This window comes from Prosopis cineraria, unplaced genomic scaffold (genome assembly GCF_029017545.1).
Source record: "Prosopis cineraria cultivar Desert tree isolate PC_DT_omini unplaced genomic scaffold, ASM2901754v1 PC2, whole genome shotgun sequence".
In the NCBI taxonomy this organism is placed as follows: Eukaryota; Viridiplantae; Streptophyta; class Magnoliopsida; order Fabales; family Fabaceae; genus Prosopis; species Prosopis cineraria.
This window is the reverse complement of record NW_026555333.1, coordinates 23042054-23061906: the sequence shown is the minus strand read 5'-3', so window position 1 is coordinate 23061906 and position 19853 is coordinate 23042054.

Genomic DNA, 19853 nt, shown 5'->3' with positions numbered 1-19853 from the left:
TATATTTTAAAAAATACACAAGGTATCACCAAACATCAGCTTGTAATTCTTATTGTTTTTAAAATAATTATTTTTTAAATTAAAAATTGAAATTATGAATAAATTAATGGGAAGTTGGAATAATGGAGATATTTGAGAATATGAAAGTTTTATATTTCATAAATTTTAAAAATAGAATGGATGCTTGGCATCACCGAACATTTACTTGTGATTCTAACAATTTTAAAGGTAATTATTTTGAAATTTAAAATTTGAAATTATGAATAAGTTATTGAGAAGTTGGGAAGATTGAGAGATATACAAAGATGTGATAGTTTTATAAATTATATATTTAAAAATAAAGTGGACATGCGGCATCCCCATACACCTACTCGCAGTTCTACTTTTATATAAGTATAGATTTCTTTATGCAGTAAACCTCCAAACATGTGAGAGATAGACCATTATTGAGTTGAAAGTGGTGAAACAAGTGAGAGATAGACTAGTATTGAATTGGAAGTTGTGAATCCACCAAAGAGCTTATCAAAGAAAAATGAGGAAACAAAAGTTTCTTGTGCTTCCTTTTCCATAACAGAACTAATGAAAAATTGAGACATCTAACATATAGGCATCAAACAAAAAAAGTGTCATTAATAAAATATAATTTTTTTGCTTTTTATTCAATATTGCTGATAAGGCACATTATTTACACAATTTATGCATTCATTTAGGACCTGTTTTACATGTTATATTCTTCATTTTGGTGCATTCATGGTTTTAAAAGAAAAAAAAAAGAATCACCCAAGGAGCAAAATTGTGCACTAGGGATATTTTGGTCAAAAAATATAATTTTTATGAAAATTTGGATTAATGTTGGATACATTGTGTTTTATGCCCAAGGGAATGAATATGAAATTAGATTTTAAAAATTTAATTTGGTTTGAGAGATATTAATTAAAAATACAATTTAAAGATGTTAATTTTATTGACCTAATTAAGGTTTAGTGTATGTGTGTATGCATGGTGTTTTCACGTGTGGCAGCCCTTGATTTGTATTTTATTATTTTTACCAATATAAATAATTAATTTAATGTGTTAAGATATGAATTATTATGTCATATACATTTATTTAATTAAATTTTGTTTATGATGTAACATGTGACACATGTGCACTTGAACTTGCATCAATCGTTCACGGAAATGCAAGATGACTTAGGAGATCATATGTGCCATGAGGTAAGGCTGAATGGTTGGGATAGATCTAATTTTCTAAGTGTAAAGCATGTAATTATTCATATTAACATAAGAATTACCACCCAACTAATAAGAAGATGCCACCTAGGGACATATGTGTTAAGTGTGAAGCTCATTCAAGCTTTTGAACTTTATTTTGAATTATTTTAGAAGCCACATCTGATTTCCTAACATAAATTTCATTCACTTCACATAAGGAATCAGACTCAACTCATTCACAATCATCTTCATTTCATATTTTATTTTCTCTTTCTAGTTCTTACAGTTCTTCATTTTCTCCTCCTTCTTTATAGAATTCTCCCATTCCATCTTCACATCTAGCCATTGGATCCTCACAAAACCATCATCATTCTTCTCCTCTCATCATTCTCTACACATTCCTATCATTTCATCTTCCATCAAAAGCCCTAATCTCTACTTGAAATCATGGAGCCTTTTGATCAAAGCAAGAACTTGAAGAAGACTTCAATAGAGCTTGAAGGCTAAGGTTCCCTTGGTGTTTAGATGAGGATGAAGACTTGATGAATCATTTTGATTTTCAATTTATGTAACATTTTCCTTTCTCTTAGTCTTTCTCCATTTACTTAATATTATAAGACCATAATCTTAAATTATGATATTATTGGCTTGCAACCACAATCTTAAGTTCATCTATTAGTATGGAGATTGATTTATTAATGGATTGGTTTGGATATGTGGTTTGTATTTTGGCTATTGATGAGAATTGCATAATCTTGTATTTTCATTGATGTTTTTACCTTCCATATGCTTTATCATAATCTTGGAAGGTGTGTGTTAGCTTTACTAGTGGTCAACCATAATCTTAGAGGTTACAGGGACTTTTGACCGAATCACTTAGCTATTCTAATCACTAAACACCTAACCAATACTTAACACTAACTTAAGTAATTGAATTGAGCACTAAAGTCCTAGGCTTAAGGATATTACTTGAGGAGGTAGAGTTGCTAGAGATAGTCTTCCTAATAGTTATTAAATTTGGTAGGAAAGGGAAGGAGAATTAGAGCACACTTACTTGCACATTGGTCATGATTTAAATCCCAATGTAATACTAGGTACCTACTTCCATAAAAAGTTCATCACACACTTTAGGTTAGGTTTCAAGTTTAATTTATTAGGTAATTAGTTAACAACTCCAATCATTTAGGTAATTTATTCACCTAGTTTACTTCCCTAACAAGCTTAGATCACCTCCTTATGAGAAGACCTTGGGTTGGCCTAAATATTACATTTAGATTACTTCTACAATTAGTTTGAGGGCTATGCAGCAAGTCCCATCAATTACAAAACAAAAAGTAACAAAACACTAAAAAAAATATATTCTAGCATCTTTAATTTTTCAAAACTTTAAGTATTTTATCTACAAAATAGATGAAAAAAAATACTTTCAAAGTGTTCTAAAAACAGATAATAAAGAAATCCTATAATTTTCTGATTAATCTAGCAAAGCAAGATAAAACTAGGAGAAAGGAAAAATTCAATATCATACTGAAAATAACAACCTTACTATTTGTAAAAAATATTTATATATAATAAAAATCAATGTTTTAACATATTATTTATATAATTTACAATATATATTACTAAAGGAATGAAAGTATAATTGCAAATTATTTATCTCATTTTAAATTTTATTTTTAGAATTATTAAAAATACAATAATCTAAAATTTAAACAACAACCGAGTACAATAAAATTGGTAGGTGAAAAGGATGGGAAATATAAGAATGTTTAAGCATAAATTCGGAAGTAGCATTTTCCCTCCAAAATCTTCCTATTTTGTCAGAGAAAAGTTTGAAAAAAAACAAACAAACGTGGACTTCAAAATTAATTTGGAAGTAGATGGTCAACAATATTGTGCCAGTTTGGATAAGCTTAGATAATCAATTATATCAACCCAAACCATGAATTTGACAAAAAATATCCAAACACTCCTGTTTTGAAAAATCATTTTTGATCCAGAAACTCCATTTAGACATAAGCTAATTTGACTTGCTTTCAATTTTCAATTCTAGTTGTTGAGCCTTTATTATTTGATTAGAAATGTGAAATTATTAAATATATCCCCCAGTGGGGAACTAAACTAACCCTATCTTGCGTCATTTAGAAAACCTTCCTCGCATAGGTCATGGAGGCGCGGCATCTTTTGCCCCTATCATATAAATATTAAATGATTACTATTATAAATATATATATAATATTATTCGTTAAATAAAATTTAAGATATTTAATAATATTATATATAAATTTATCAATATTTATATTATAAAAGAAAATGCTTCTTATAAAACGTTTATGTATTCTACTTCAATAGATGGGAAATAAATAATAATAGTAAAGTAGATCCTTAGACTAAAAATTAATAATATTATAATTAGCAAGCATATTTTAATAAATTTAATAATATTGTATACCTGAAATTAATATTTAAATTTTTAAAAAATAATACTTCCTCCGTTCAAAAATGTGAGGCATTTTTTTAAAAATTAAATGTTCAATACATTTTTAATATTTTGAAATGTAATCATTGCCTTTTTTTCAAAAATGCCACTGTTGATGTTGACTTTATAATTATTATAAGATATTTAATAGGAATAAATATAAAAAGATAAGATTAATTTAAAAGTAAGTAACTACTTTACTAGGGAGTAAAATTCAATTAAAAATGCTTTATTTTTTTTAACTAAGGGAGTACTTTTTCTGATAATTTGTACATTTAAAATTAATTTTAACTAAAATAGACTTAACTACTTTTATCAAATTTTCGGTGAATAATGCCTATATGGCAATTGAAATACTGTTGAGGCTTGATGCAAAACTTTTTTTTTTCCCATGTGCTTTGGTATTGCATTAAATTGGTAGCAGTAATTCCTCTAACTTCTGGCATGCAGGACAAAAATTTGACTTCATAGTAGCGTAGCTTAAAAAATGAATTACGACCTTTTGCTAAATATTCATGCACCGAGCAAAACCATTAATCTTTGCAGGCAGTAACATACAGTAACATCTTTTGTTTAATAGACATTCTCTAGGGTTTATGGTTCAAAAATGACTAAATGAACTGAACTATAAGCTCATTTGGATCAAAAGGAAAACCCACATTATTCAAGTTGATTTTGTAGTCAATATCTATTATACTTTAGTACTCAAATAATTTATTGTTGCTGGAAAGGATTATAATCGAAAAGACAAATAAACTAAATTACAGTTCCCAATATGATAAGTATGATAAAATTCAATATTACATACAACAAAAGTAAGAATCACCACACCTTCTACAAATTTTATAAATAATAACTCCAAATCTCATGAATTAAATTATCCCCTCTTCTCATGAACATTATTGACTCATTTCCCCTTCACATTTTGATAATTTTATTTTTATTTTTATTTCTTTATTTTATTTCATTCCTATCCTTTCCCACAATCAAACAAGCCCTTAAACTGTAAGCAAAGCATCTAATGCAATTAATATATTGATGCATAATCAACGTGGGAGAGCCGAAAATACGGATGACATGTGAAAAGAAGCCGATGAATGTTGTTCTAATATCAACAATCCTTCTACATTTTATCACTCATCAACGTGTCATATATGATTCGTTTTCTACAGAGTTTGCCAGTTAAAAGCATATGTTCGATTAGCATTCCAAAGTGGAAAACCGCTAAGAGAACCTGTATGGAGGAACATGATGACACTTTAAAAAGTAGGAAGAGGAAAACAAAGTGACATATGAAAGTAACTTTAAAGAAATCGGTTCCTATGTAATGAAGAGGTACTTTGGAGAAAGAAAAAATAAATGAATAATTCTTTATGAACAACTCTTTTGTACTATCTATCTACCAATCTGTGTGCTTATGTAACCAAAGAATTCATATGGGAACTAAAACAATGAGATCTCACCTTTGAGATAGAGGTAGGGGATGAGTTTTGTTATCGTAGTTATCATTTAGTATACACGGATATATGGGAACTAAAACAATGCACAACAACACATGCAATCACATTTTTGCCATCCAGAACTTAGGTACTTGATTTAGCTACTGAGGAAGCACAAGACATGGAATGTAACCATTAAAATGATAAAAAAATAAGTTATAAATTCACAGCAAGTCATGCAATCAATTTTTAACCATTCAAAAACTTTGAACAAAGAAAGGAATATAACCTTTAATGCAATATCACCAGGTTGAGTCAAGATATAGTTTGCCATCTTATCCAACCATAGAATGCTTCAAGTTTGTCATGAACTTTATTCAGCAGGAAATTTTCCAAAAGAAATGAATGTCCTCATATATGGTCCAGAATAACCCTTGTCTAATGATGAATGTTGAAGTATTCAATTTATTTACAATCAATTGAACAATTTACAATACACACACCTTTTTAGAAGCCTGGCAGGACTGTCATCTTGCTGCAGAAAAATATGTTTTTGCAGAAGAAATGGTGTGAACTTGTTTTCAAGCCTGCATTATGTCTGTAACCATTGGTGTTGAGAGAAGAAAAATCAAGAGACGGATAATGAAATGAGAATTGAAATGTGAAATTTAAAATTTGAACTTGAAATCCAAAAAGAAAAAAAGAAGTGCCAAACAGAACCAAAAACAAAAATATAATTTTCAGAGTGTTATAAATTGTTTACTTTGGAGCATTCAACAACAGAAACACACTTGTTATGTGCTCAACCTTCTAAAAAATATATTTTTATTTTTATAATGGTTAAGTAATAATTACTACTGATTCATTGTTTAAATTAAATATAATAATATAATTTTTATAAATAAGAATTTCATTTTATCCTTGACATGTTTGCACGAGGTGACACATTAAAATATTGAGAATTTATGTTATTATATTTAATTTAAATATTAGAATTTAACTCAATATCCATTGATTACTTAATTCATAAATCATATATATCTAATTAAATTATAAATGAGAATTATATTAATTAATAACATATAAATAATTTAATGTAATTATTTTATTAATTCATACATTTATAATTCAGTTTTTATTTGGTTATTTATACGATTTAATTTTCAATAAAATCATTTAAATTATTGTTCATAAAATTATTATACAATTCAAAATTATTCATGAAATGAAAATATTCAAAAAGTTATATTTGAGACCATGAGAGAGTATATCATGGATAAAATTTTTAAAAATAAAATTTTAAATTGTGAATTAGTTGGAAAATTATATTTGAGATCATAGAAGAGAAGTTACATTTTTAAATTACAATGTTATAAATTAGAAAAATTTATTTTTAAAAATTATTAGCGACATGGATAGGATAGAATTATAATATTTTTAAAAAACTCATACAAGTCAAACTTGAAAAAGTGTTTCTTATTTATCTATTATATATATATATATATATATATTCTCACCAAATTCTACTTGAATCATGAAAATAACTATCCATATTTAAATTTAATTATATGCATGAATAAAAAATTACAAATTAAATTGTATAGCAAGAAAGTTATTAGAATGATAGAATACTATATAACTAACCATATCTAAAAGAGAAATCGTAGGGTTAGAAAATTATCAATTAATTACTCAATTCATAAATCATATATATATTTAATTAAATTATAAATAAGAATTATATTAATTAATAACATATAAAGAATTTAATGTAATTATTTTTTTAATTCATACATTTATAATTCACTTTTTATTTGTTTATTTATATGACTTAATTTGCAATAAAATCACTTAAATTATTATTCATAAAATTATTATATCAATTCAAAATTATTCATAAAATTAAAATATTCGAAAAGTTATATTCGAGATCATGAGAGAGAATATTAAGGATAGAATTTTTAAAATAAAATTTAAATTGTGAATTAGTTGAGAAATTATATTTGAAATTTTGAGATCATGGGAAAGAAGTTACATTTTCAAATTACAATCTCATAAATTAGAAAAAAATATTTTTAAAAATTAATAATGATGTGGATAGTGTAGAATTGTAATATTTTAAAAAAACTCATGCGTGTCAAACTTGAAAAATTATTTCTTATTTATCTATTATATGTATGTATATATATATATATATTCTCACCAAATTCTATGTGAATCATGGATCTAAAAAGTTATTAGAATTATAGAATAATTTAAATAACTATTCATATTTAAATTTAATTATATGCATGAATTAAAAAAATCACAAACCAAATTGTAGAGGAAGAAAGTTATTAGAACGATAGAATACTAAATAGCTAATCATATAAAAAAGAGGAATTGTAGGGTTAGAAAATTATTAGATTATGGGTTAACAAGTTACTATAATGAATAATCTAAATAACTATCCATATTTAAATTTAATTATATGCATAAATTAAAAAAAATTACAAACTAAATTGTAGAGCAATAAAGTTATTAAAATGATAGAATACTAGATAACTAACCATATCTAAAAGAGAAATCGTGGGATTAGAAAATTATTAGATATGAGTTAAGAAGTTATTGAAATAATGGAATAAAAATAAATTATGTTCATGAATTAAAAATAATTTTATAAATAAAATCTTATGTGGCTTTCTAAAATTGTAGTATTTGAAGAAAATGATACTTGTAATCCATAGAGATGTGCTTGTTATTCTTCTAATATATATATATATATATATATAACGACCTTATCATTTCTAAAAAATATTTATATATAATAAAAATTAATATTTCAGCATATTATTTATATGATTTACATTATATATTACTAATAGAATAAAAATATAATTGCAAATTATTTTATCTTATTTCAAAATTTTATTTCCAGAATTATTTGAAATACAACAATATAAATTTCAAGCTACAACCGAATACAATAAAATTGATAGATGCAAGGGTAGGAAATAGAAAAAAGTAATTGATGATAAATTTGGAAGTAGTGTTTTCTCTCCAAAATCTCCCTATATTTTGAAAATAAAGATTGGAGGAAAAAAAAAACAAGTCTACTCTAATTTTCTTGCTCTCCCATTTCTTACTGAACAAGCACAATAGACTGAAACAAAATTAGACTTAACTAATTTTGTCAAATTTTGGGTAATTACTATCTACATGACAATTGAAGTACTGTTGAGGCTTGATGAAAAACTGCTTTTTTTTTTTTTTCATGTGCTTTGCCATTGTATTAAACTGGAAGCAGAAATTCCTCTAACTTCTGGCAGGACTAAAATTTAACTTCATGGTAGATTGGTAGTATAACTTAAAACATGAATCACCACCTCTTGCTAAATATTCATGCACCGAGCAAAACCATTTAAGCAGATTTCCTTTAAAAATATTTACAGGCAGTAACGTACAGAAACATCTTTTACTTTAATAGGCATTCTCTAGGATTTATGGTTCTAAAATGACTAAGTGAACAAAAGGAGCACTATATCAGTTTACATGAACTTAACTATAAGCTCACTTCGGTCAAAAGGAAAACCCACAGTATTCAAGTCGATTGTGTAGTCAATGCCTATCATACTTCAGCACTCAAATAATTCAGGACCTGTTTCGTTGTTGGAAATGATTATAATGGAATGGAATAAAGGAATAAAGACAAATGAACTAAATTACATGCCCTAATATGGTAATTATGATAAAACCTAATAATATTACATATAACAAATGTAAGAATCATCACACCCAACACAAATTTTATAAACTATTACTCCAAATCTCATGAACTAAATTATCCTTTACATAATTGACTTATTTTCCCTTCACATTTTGATATTTTTATTTTTATCTTTATTTCTTTATTCTATTTCATTCCTATCCTTTCCTGCAACCAAACTAGCCCTTAAACTATATGCAAAGCATCTAATGCAATTCATATATTCATACATAACCAACGTGGGAGAGACAAAAAAACAGATGACATGCGAAAAGAAGTCGATGAATATTGTTCTAATATTAACAATCCTTCTGCATTGTATCACTCATCAAAGTGTCATATATGATTCATTTTCTAAACAGAGTTTACCAGTTAAAAGCATATGTTCGCTTAGCCTTCCAAAGTGGAAAACTGCTAAGATAACTTGTATGGAGGAACATGATGACAATTCATAACATTGGAAGAGGAAAACAAAGTGACATATGAAAGTAACTTCAAAGAAATCAGTTACCATGTAATGAAAAAGTACTTTGGCGAAGGAAAACAAAGTAAATGAATAATTCTTTGTGGATAACAACTCTTTTGTACTATCTCTGTAGCAATATGTGTGCTTATGTAACTGATAGGGTTCATATGGGAACTAAAACAATGAGATCTCACCTTTGAGATACAAGTAGGACATGATTTTGTTATTGAAATTATTATTTAGTATACACGGATATATGAGCCCAACATTTTTTCAGTCCACAAAATTCAAGATCTTTCAAATTCTTTCAAAAATATAATTGCTCACCAAGGACAAAACAGTTGGGGCATATCTCACCTATGGACATGCAAATACAAAGTGAGAGCTTTGATCTTGAAATGATATGAATCTTCTTGACTCACGAATGGCAGCATCTAACTTTAAAACAAATGAAAACAACAACAACAAACAACAACAACAAGCCTTTATCCTACTAGGTGGGGTCGGCTACATAGATTGCAAGACGCCATTGTGCTCTATCATTTATTAAGCTTTTAGAAATATTATTAATTAACAGATCGCGTTCAATAACTTCCAAGAGTGTTCTCTTAGGCCTTGCTCAACCTCTCTTAATCGGACTCAAAGTTATATGTTCCATTCTTCTCACTGGTGCCTCCCTTGGTCTTCTTTGTACATGCCCAAACCATCTCAACCGATTTTCTACCATTTTTTCCTCAATAGGTGCCACCCTCACTTTTTCGCGTACGTGCTCATTTTGAATTTTATCTTTACGTGTATGTCCGCACATCCATCGTAACATTCTCATCTCTGCTACTCCAACTTATTGCTCTTGCTGTCTTGTTAGAGCCCAGCATTCACTACTATATAACATTGCCGGTCTGATAGCAGTACGATATTTATTAGGCACCTTACGGTCACAAATAACTCCTTTAGCTTTTCTCCAATTAAACCACCCAGCTTGAATTCTATGTGAAATATCTCCACTGATTTCGCCATCATTTTGAATAATGGCTTCCAAATATCTAAACTTTTCTACTTGAGGTATAATTTGATCTCCCAATTTCACTTCCAAATTATTGTCGAATAGTCTTTTACCAAATTTACAATATAAATATTCTGTCTTATTTCTACTCAGACGAAAACCTTTCGACTCCAATGTCCTCCTTCATAACTCAAGTTTGCAATTAACCTCTTCTTTTGTCTCTGCTATAAGAACTATATCATCCGCGAAGAGCATACATTTCATAATTTCCCCTTGAATATGTTTTGTCAAAACATTTAAGATCAAGTTGAACAAATAAGGACTCAGAGATGATTCCTGATGTAGTCCAATCTTTATAAGAAAATCCTTTGCTTGACCACTAGGCGTTCTTATACTAGTTTTTGCCCCCTCATACATATCTTGTATGGCTTTAATATAAGCAATCTGTACTCCCTTTTTTTCTAACACTTTCCAAAGCACTTCTCTTGGTATACGGTCATAAGCTTTTTCCAAATCAATAAAAACCATGTGTAGATCTTTATCTTTACAACGATATTTTTCCATTAATCCCCTTAGTCGATAAATCGCCTCTGTAGTTGATCTACCTGGCATAAAACCAAACTGATTCTCAGAAATACTTGTCTCCAATCTCAACCTATGCTCAATTACTTTCTCCCATAATTTCATTGTGTGGCTCATGAGCTTAATCCCTCTATAGTTAGTACAATTCTGAATATCTCCTTTATTTTTATAAATAGGAATTAATATACTTCTCTTCCACTCATCAGGCATTTTCTTGGACCGTAGAATCACATTAAATAACTTAGTTAACCATTTCACCCTTTCTTCACCTAAACATTTTCACACTTCGATAGATATACAATCAGGTCCGTTGGCTCTACCATTTGCCATTTTTCTTAAGAGCTTCTTTTACCTCCTTATCATGTATTATTCAGTAGAATGACAAATTTTGTTCTCCTTCACCAGTTACTAAATCCTCCAAGTTACTAGATGAACCTTCTCCATCATTGAAAAGTTTAGAAAAGTAAGTCTCCCATCTATTTTTAATTTTATCATCTGTAACTAAAGTTCTTCCCTCTTCATCCTTAATACAGCTTACCTGTTCTAGATCTCTTGATTTTCTTTCCCTACTCTTGGCAATCTTATAAATATTTTGCTCTCCTTCCTTCATCTTAAGGCTCTTATAAAATTCTTCAAAAGCTTTAGAACAAGCTTCACTCACAGCTCTCTTAGTTTCCTTCTTAGCCATACGATACCTCTCCCAATTTTCCTCATTGTTACACAAATGTATGGCTTTAAAACAGTTCTTCTTATACTTGATTTTGTCCTGTACACTATTATTCCACCACCAAGACTCCTTATCTCTCAGACCAGAACCTTTTGATTCTCCCAAAACTACTTTTGCAACCTCCCGTATCTTTTTAGCCATATCCTCTCACATGATGTTAGAACTTCCCTGAGATTCCTAAATTCCTTTATTCAAAAGATTTCACTTGAAAATATCTTGCTTCTCACCTTTTAATTGCCACCACCTAATCCTTGATGCTACTACTTGTCGATGTTTTTGGATTTTACTCATAATACACACATCAAGGACTAGGACCCTATGTTGTGTTGTTACAGCATCTCCGGGGATCACCTTGCAATTTTTACAAAGTCTTCTATCTATGTTCCTAACCAAAAGAAAATCAATCTGTGACCTTGAGGCTCCACTTTTGTAAGTGATGAGATGCTCATCTCTCTTCTTGAAACAAGTGTTGGCAATCTTAAAATCATACGCCAATGAAAAATCAAAAAGAGTTTGTCCTTCATTGTTTAGCTCTCCAAAACCAAAACCACCATGCACCCTCGCATACTGACCAGCTTCCCTCCCGACATGCCCATTAAAGTCTCCTTTAATAAAAATCTTTTCACTCTGTGGTATGTGTCGAATCAACCCCTCCAGATCCTCCTAAAATAATTCCTTAAGACTGGCTTCTGTCCCGACTTGCGACGCATAAGCGCTAACAATATTAATAGTCTCACGTCCAATTATCATTTTTAAGGAAATAATTCTATCTCCAATTCTGCTAACTTCTACAACATTCTTCTTCCACTCCTTATCTATAATGATGCCTACTCCATTGCGTGCACTTACTTTTCCTATATACCAAAGTTTGAAACCTTGAATATCCTTAGCTTCTTCTCCACGCTATTTTGTTTCTTGCAGGCAAAGGATATTGATTTTCCTTTGAATCATAACCTCGACAACCTCTACAGATTTACAATTCAATGTCCCAACATTCCAAGTACCAAATCTAATTTTGCTCTCATGGACTAACTTCTTTAGCCGCGTGCGTCCAGAATGACGCAGTAGCCCTTGCTCATTTAACACTACATCCGGGCGCCGATGCAGCAGCTCTAACTCACTTATCACTGTACTCAAGCCATGTAGCGCGTTACTTACGGGCAACGACCTAGCATTAACATTATAATGTCTATTGTCCATGTTCATGATAGATTCAACAAAGTTTTACATTGGCTGTTGATGGCTTAACACAACCCTCCTCCTTTACCCGGGCTTGGGACCGGCTATAAACATAGGCGGAGTTTTTAAAACAAATGAACACTGATAAAAAAAAATAATATAATTTCAATGCACAAAAACTCATGCAATCACGTTTTTGCCATCCAAGAACTTAGGCACCTGATTTAGTTCCCGAGGAAGAACAAAAATGGAATGTAACCATTAAACTCAAATAAATAAAGAAAAGGCATAAATTCACAGCAAGTCATGCAATCAAGTTTTAGCCATTCAAGAACTCTGGTACCTGATATAGTTCCAAAGGAAGAACAAAGGAAGGAATATAATCTATATGCGATATCATCAGGTTGAGTCAAGATATAGTTTGTCATATCAAACCATAGAATGCTTCAAGTTTGTCAGGAACTGTGTTCAGTAGGAAATTCTCCAAAAGAAATAAATGTCCTCATATAAGGTCCAGAATAACCCTTACCTAATGATCAATGTTAAAGTACTCAATTTATTTACAATCTTGCAGGACGGTCGTCTTGCGGTAGAAAGATATGTTTTTGCAGAAGAAATGGTGTAAACTTGTTTTCAAGCCAGTACTATGTCTGTAACCATTGGTGTTGAGAGAAGAAAAATCAAGAGACAGATGATGAGATGGGAATTGAAATCCGAAACTTAAAATTTGAACTTGAAATCCGGAACAAAAGAAATGTCCGAAACAGAATCAAAACTCACGTGAAGCCTGTAAAGCAACAAAGATGTTTATTATAGGGAGCATAAAAATCCATGTTTAGAGTTTTACCCCGCGAAGCAACCTCACAAGCTGTAAAGCAAGCCATGTCAGATACCGCTAACATGAGCCATCAATTTTCATTACTACCGTGCTCCAAGTCTAGAGCTGACTCCGAAAACGACTCGGTTGGAGGACTTTTAGGGGATACATTGATACAAAGCCTAAAAATTATGCACAGAGAAAAAAAAATCAACCAGGATCAATCAGTACACCAATGTCAAATAGCAATGACAATATCAAATAAAGTGCTGCTGGATGCATGGGCAAAAAATAAACAACACTCATTCAAATTAATCAACACCCTGAAAGAAAATAACAATGACAAGAAAAAGGAAAAAACAAAAAAAAACCGGGTCAAATTTTCTACTAATTAAACATCACCCTTGCAAGCAACAAGAAAAAAGGAAAAGAAAAGAGACAAGAAGACAAATATGCTTTAGATTTTCTTGACAAAATCAAATAAAGTGCTGTTGGATACATAGGCAAAAAATTTAAGAGAGAAGTTATGAGTAATGAGAGCATTATGTCCTCAAAGCATTGAACATAACAATCTTACAAAGCTTACTTAAGAGAGACAAAATTGTTAAATATTACAACAAATATCACCACAAAAGTGACTGCCAACAAGAAAATAAATCTGGAGCAATGTATCTAACCTTAACCTCTAGTGAACATTTCATGCAAAAGATCTTTCACCTTATCATTCTCACCCTTTTCCAAAATAGGTCCAATTATCGTATTAAAGGTAACAAAATCAGATGGGTACTCATTCTCTTTCATTTTATAAAGCAATGCCTTTGCCTCATAAAACAATCCCTCTTTATAGAGTCCTTGGATCATTGCAGTATATGCTTGGACATCTAAAGGATGGCCATTGACGCTTCATTTAATCTACTACCTTTACACAAACCATTGAGAAGTATGGTATACATGCATGTATTAGGTTGAATTCTTTGGCCAACCATTTGCTTAAATAATGCAATTGCTTGATTGAGATTATGACTTTCGGACAATCCATTTAACAAGATACTATAAAATATTATATAAACACACAAAACACACAATTGATAGATGCATAATATAATATCCATCTTGACATTACTAAACACACAAAACACAAAACATGAGACGCTAATACGATAATCAGGATAATTAAATTTTCTTAAATATGGTTATTGTAACCCTCCCCTATATTTGCTAGATATAGAAGAAGATTAACTAAATTATTGCTCTACTCACACATAATTATGATTAAATACTTTGTTTGAAAATTTTGGGCCCAAAACTTGTTTGGCAAAGTTATCAAGTTCACAACACATGTGAACAATACATAGCAGAAACACATTATATGCATTCATAATAAACAATGTATGCCTTAAAAACAAAGAAGTCAAATCATAATATGGGCAATGCGTCGTGGCATACAATACTTGCGCCGCAACATGTGGCACAGAGCCACACACCCAGATCTCATTTGTGTCATGCACTATGATGTGAGACACCATGCACCTGATAGAAAATTAGTCGCTTATCCTCAAAATTACACTAAAGCTAACCCTAATGCAATATAGGGCCAACCATAGGTCATCTCCCAAGGAATGGTTTTAAGTCTAATTGAAAGTTATCTAGTGAAATAAATCAACCAAAGTTTGTAGGAATTTAGTTACCTAGCTAATTATCTAAACTAATTACCTAATGTGCAAGTAATTAAAATGCTAGTGAAAGTGAGTGAAATGAACTTCCCTTTTTACAATAATGGAACCCTAGAGATTAGTTGATTTTGGACTCATTATCTTCTCATGATTAGGCTAAGTTTAGCTTCCCTTTCCTCTTGACTAAAGCTGTCATGACTTAAGAAAATTATCCTAAGCCAATTAACCTAATTAGCTAACCTCCCTAGGTCTTAGATTAAAGTCCCTAGTTCAATTAACCAATTGGTGAAGACATTAGCCAAGTGATTCACTCAAAATCCTCTCTCAACAGCCATGGTCAAACACATAAATTGAGCAACCACAAGATTATGTCAAGCTACTCAACAACACAAGCATTAACACCACAAGATTACGCAATATTAACACAAGAAATTCACTAATTGAAAAACACAAGATTATGTGCCAAACAAAGAGTGGCAAAATTCAGTCATGGCTGTCCAAGGAAGAAATTAAATGAAACAACCCTCTCTCTTTACATCAAATTCAAATTAGAATTTATAAGCTAAGATGATTAAACCCTAGATTAAGGAATCTAACCATCTAGTAAAAAGAGAAGAGGATAGGAAACAAAAGAACTTAGCCAATTTGAAGCTCAAGACTCATCCTCCATCTTCATCTCTCTAGGATTCCACAAAGAAACTTAGCCAATCTTCATCTTCAAGAACCCTAGTGATTGCTTGTGAAGGCCAAACTCCATAGCTCTTGAATGATGGAAATGAGCTTCAATCCTTGTGAAAATGGAAGGGATGGAACGAAAATGAAGAGAGGAGAAGAATGGTATGAGTTTTGTGGAGGTTTGGTGGCTGAAAATGGAGGTTAGGGTGCTGGAAAATGAAGAACAAAAGAGAGAAAATGAATAACACTATGTACAAGAGAGAGAGAATGTGGAAGATGAATGAGATATGTGTTGGATCCCATTTGGGGCTTAAAATGGCGTGCTCCTTGGTGTCTCCCATCAGCTGAAGCTTAATGAAAATAAGGAAAAAGAAATTAAAATGTAAATGGGAGCCTTGTCACACTTGCAAGGTGGCAACTTCCTATTGGTTTGTAGATGATTCCAATGTGTGCCTAATTTCCCATGTGTCATCCACATCATTTTAGCTGATTTAACCCCTCAAAATAATCATAATTCACGTGCAAACCATCAGCCATTGACCTCAAGGAGTGTTGACCTCAATTGCCCAATTGATGCACAAGTCACATGCCACCTATGTCACATAAATCACATAATTCAATTAAATAGCATATGATATAATAAAATCTAATTCATGTCCAGAATTAAATTCATAATTAGAAGGGAGAATTTATTAAATTAACCAAGTTTTAGGCTACACAAAATTATATAAAAATTTTCACACAAAGGCAAACCAAAAACTAGGACAAACTAAGACACTTAAGAAAGTGTTGACTTTTTTATTTAATTACTCCCAAACTAAAATGAATTTTAAAAATATAATTTCACCATTCATCAACTGGACATAAAATGCACTTTGTCAATTTTTCTTGTACATTTTCTCAAAAGTTCATTTTTTGGACCAAAATGCCCCTAGTGCACTGAACCTAGAAACTTAGGCAAAGTTCCAAATCTAATACAATGTGTGCACTTGAAGGTGATAAATCATTAATAAAATGGTCCTAATTGACAAATAAAAGTGGGTAACAAATGTGTTCTATCAGCACCGCAGCGCACAAGTCTAAATTTTTTGCTGTCATTTGACAACAAAATTACAAACTTTCGGCGTACGTCGTTTTCATGAGGTCTAATCGGATTGATTCAAGCACCTACATGAAGCTTAACCCATAACCTAACGAATGAGTTAAGTTTGGACACGATCTAACAATCTATCAAAATTTAAACACTCAGGGTGTAAAAAGTTACTTTTTCAAAAAATTTTACGCACCCAAGTACTCAAATCAATCCCATTATTTCATTAGACCATTTAAGGCCTTGAACTAAGTTCAAAAGGACCTAACACACTTGATTACTCACATTTTATTACATATACACCCGTATATCAAAATTTGACCCCTTAATGATCAATTTTCACATTTCTTAACTTTTCACAATTTGGCTCAGTTGGCTTTTTCACCACAAAATCATTACAAGTTCACTACTCAAACATTCACAACACATATACAACCAAATCTTAGCCCCTAATTCTCATTTCACCATATATATACACAATTGGACTAAGACTTTACAAAATCACTACATTTTCTCTATTTCACTACTCAAAGCATACATACAATATCTATAGCAACTTATATACATAATATTCACACTAATCTAGTTCATTACATAAACTCAAAGGTTGCACACTACTAATAAACCACTATGTCGGTCCAAACTCTTTTTCTCTGCCCTGATCACTGCTCTGTCCTGTAAAAATCTCAGTAACAGAATAACTTACTACTAACAACTATCACATGAAACTATATGGAAGCATAGCATAATATATTATTAAACATAGTATATATCTTCAAATGCTTTAATATGAATCATCCCATCTCTTTTACCAGTTATTTCATCACTTTTGCCACTATAATCACTACTTTTTGACTTATACAGCATGATAACTACCAACTGAACCTCTCAATCAACCTGACTTGAAATCATAGGCTCACCTTAAAGTAATAAACACTCTCATTAGCCCTAAGCTCACCTTTAGTGATAGAATCACCTGACCAAAGGTGTTCTATCTTACTTCTGGACTATGATTTCTCAATACACATAATGGGATGTTGTTGACTCTAACACTGTATCACATGGACAATAAGAAGTCTAAATCTCCAACACTGCACCTTAAAAAGTACTAAGGAGATACAATTCTCCAACACCGCACGTTGTCGAGCACTAAGAAAAATATGTTGTATGGTCTTATTACTACTCTCCACACGAGTAAACTCATACCTCTACAATTATACTTTTCAAACCAATCTTAGGTTCCTAATCACACGTTTCCACTACATATAGCGTGTACATATATATATATAAAGTACAAAATCACATATTTTTGCTCATCTATTTGATCAAAAGTCATTTTCATGTAACATTCACATAATGATATAAACATGCTCTGGTTTAAACAATTTCATGCAATAGATAACATACTCACACACAGTTACACTAAATAGTCAAACAAAGAAATTTATTCAGTTACCTCAATCCTTTTGTTATTAGAAAGGTTATCCATAGATTTCAACTACTATTATAGCTCATCATAAGCTTCATTTTTCAACTTACACAAGTAATATGCCGATCTACACGCAATTGGCACCATTTAGTCATTTGGTCTAAATTGACCATAGCCACTTAATTACTACTTATGGCTACATTTAGCCATATATTCTTTTTCATTTATTTGTTCTAAGTCTAATACTACTCGATTGCTACTTTACATCACCTCAATTGGTCTCATTTCACTCAAACATGATTTTCACCCTAATTTCCTTAATTTAAGGCCAAATTGAGCCTATGAGTTTAAAGTTCTATTGGTCATCTCTAAACCAGTCGTAAAGCTCTAATTTAACTCTCAAGAACCTTTTCATTACCATTGGGTAAGGAAAAAACCCTAAAAATTTCACCAATTCAATTTTTTTATAACTCATTCAAAGAAATTTAGGTAAAATGAAAGGTAAGAGTTATACGTAGCTTACCTGATAAATTACTAATTAAAAGTGCCTTTCACCGCTATAAAATTTCTTGCCCTAATAGCCAAGCCCTTCCCCTCTTCTCCCTTTCATGTTTTTTTTTAATTTTTCCTTTTAAACTTCACCCTAATTTCATGACTTATGGGGTCATTTTCTAGTCGATGTACTGCGACACATGTAGCATCAATTGTGGCACGTGGCACAGTGAGAAGAATTCTCACCATATGCACTCGCTTCGACCCAAAACATGATCCTTCCACTCGTATATATTTATTCAACATCCCAATGAGTTAAATTATTAAGTAATAATCTAAATATATAATCCTTTACTAATTACTACTTTACCCTTGATTAACAACTAATCAAAATATTAAGAAATTCAAGATGCTACAGTTATCATACCATAAGGGTTAGAAAGGAGTTTAAGAAATTGAGATCCTAAGAAAACCCTCTTTGAAAAGCTGTTTAAGCTCAAACTATAGTTAAAAACAATTAAACAATATAGCGAGACCAAGAAAGTTACTTTAGTCACATAACATCTCAAGCAAGCACTAAAAGAGACATTTCAAGTTACTTGAAAAGTACTCCATCCACCGCGGCGCATGTGCTTTCTATTGTGGTGAATGGCATAGAGAGCTAAAGGCTCTAACTGTGCAATGCACTATGGTGCACATGCCCTGCAGCATAATGCATTACTACTATCATGGTAGCACTTTAAATCTAAATTTTGGAATGTGCTATTTTACCATCTGACATCCAATTTGAGCTATTCATGTAACATCCTAAATTTAAAATTTTAAAATTTCAAGTGCTTAGAAGG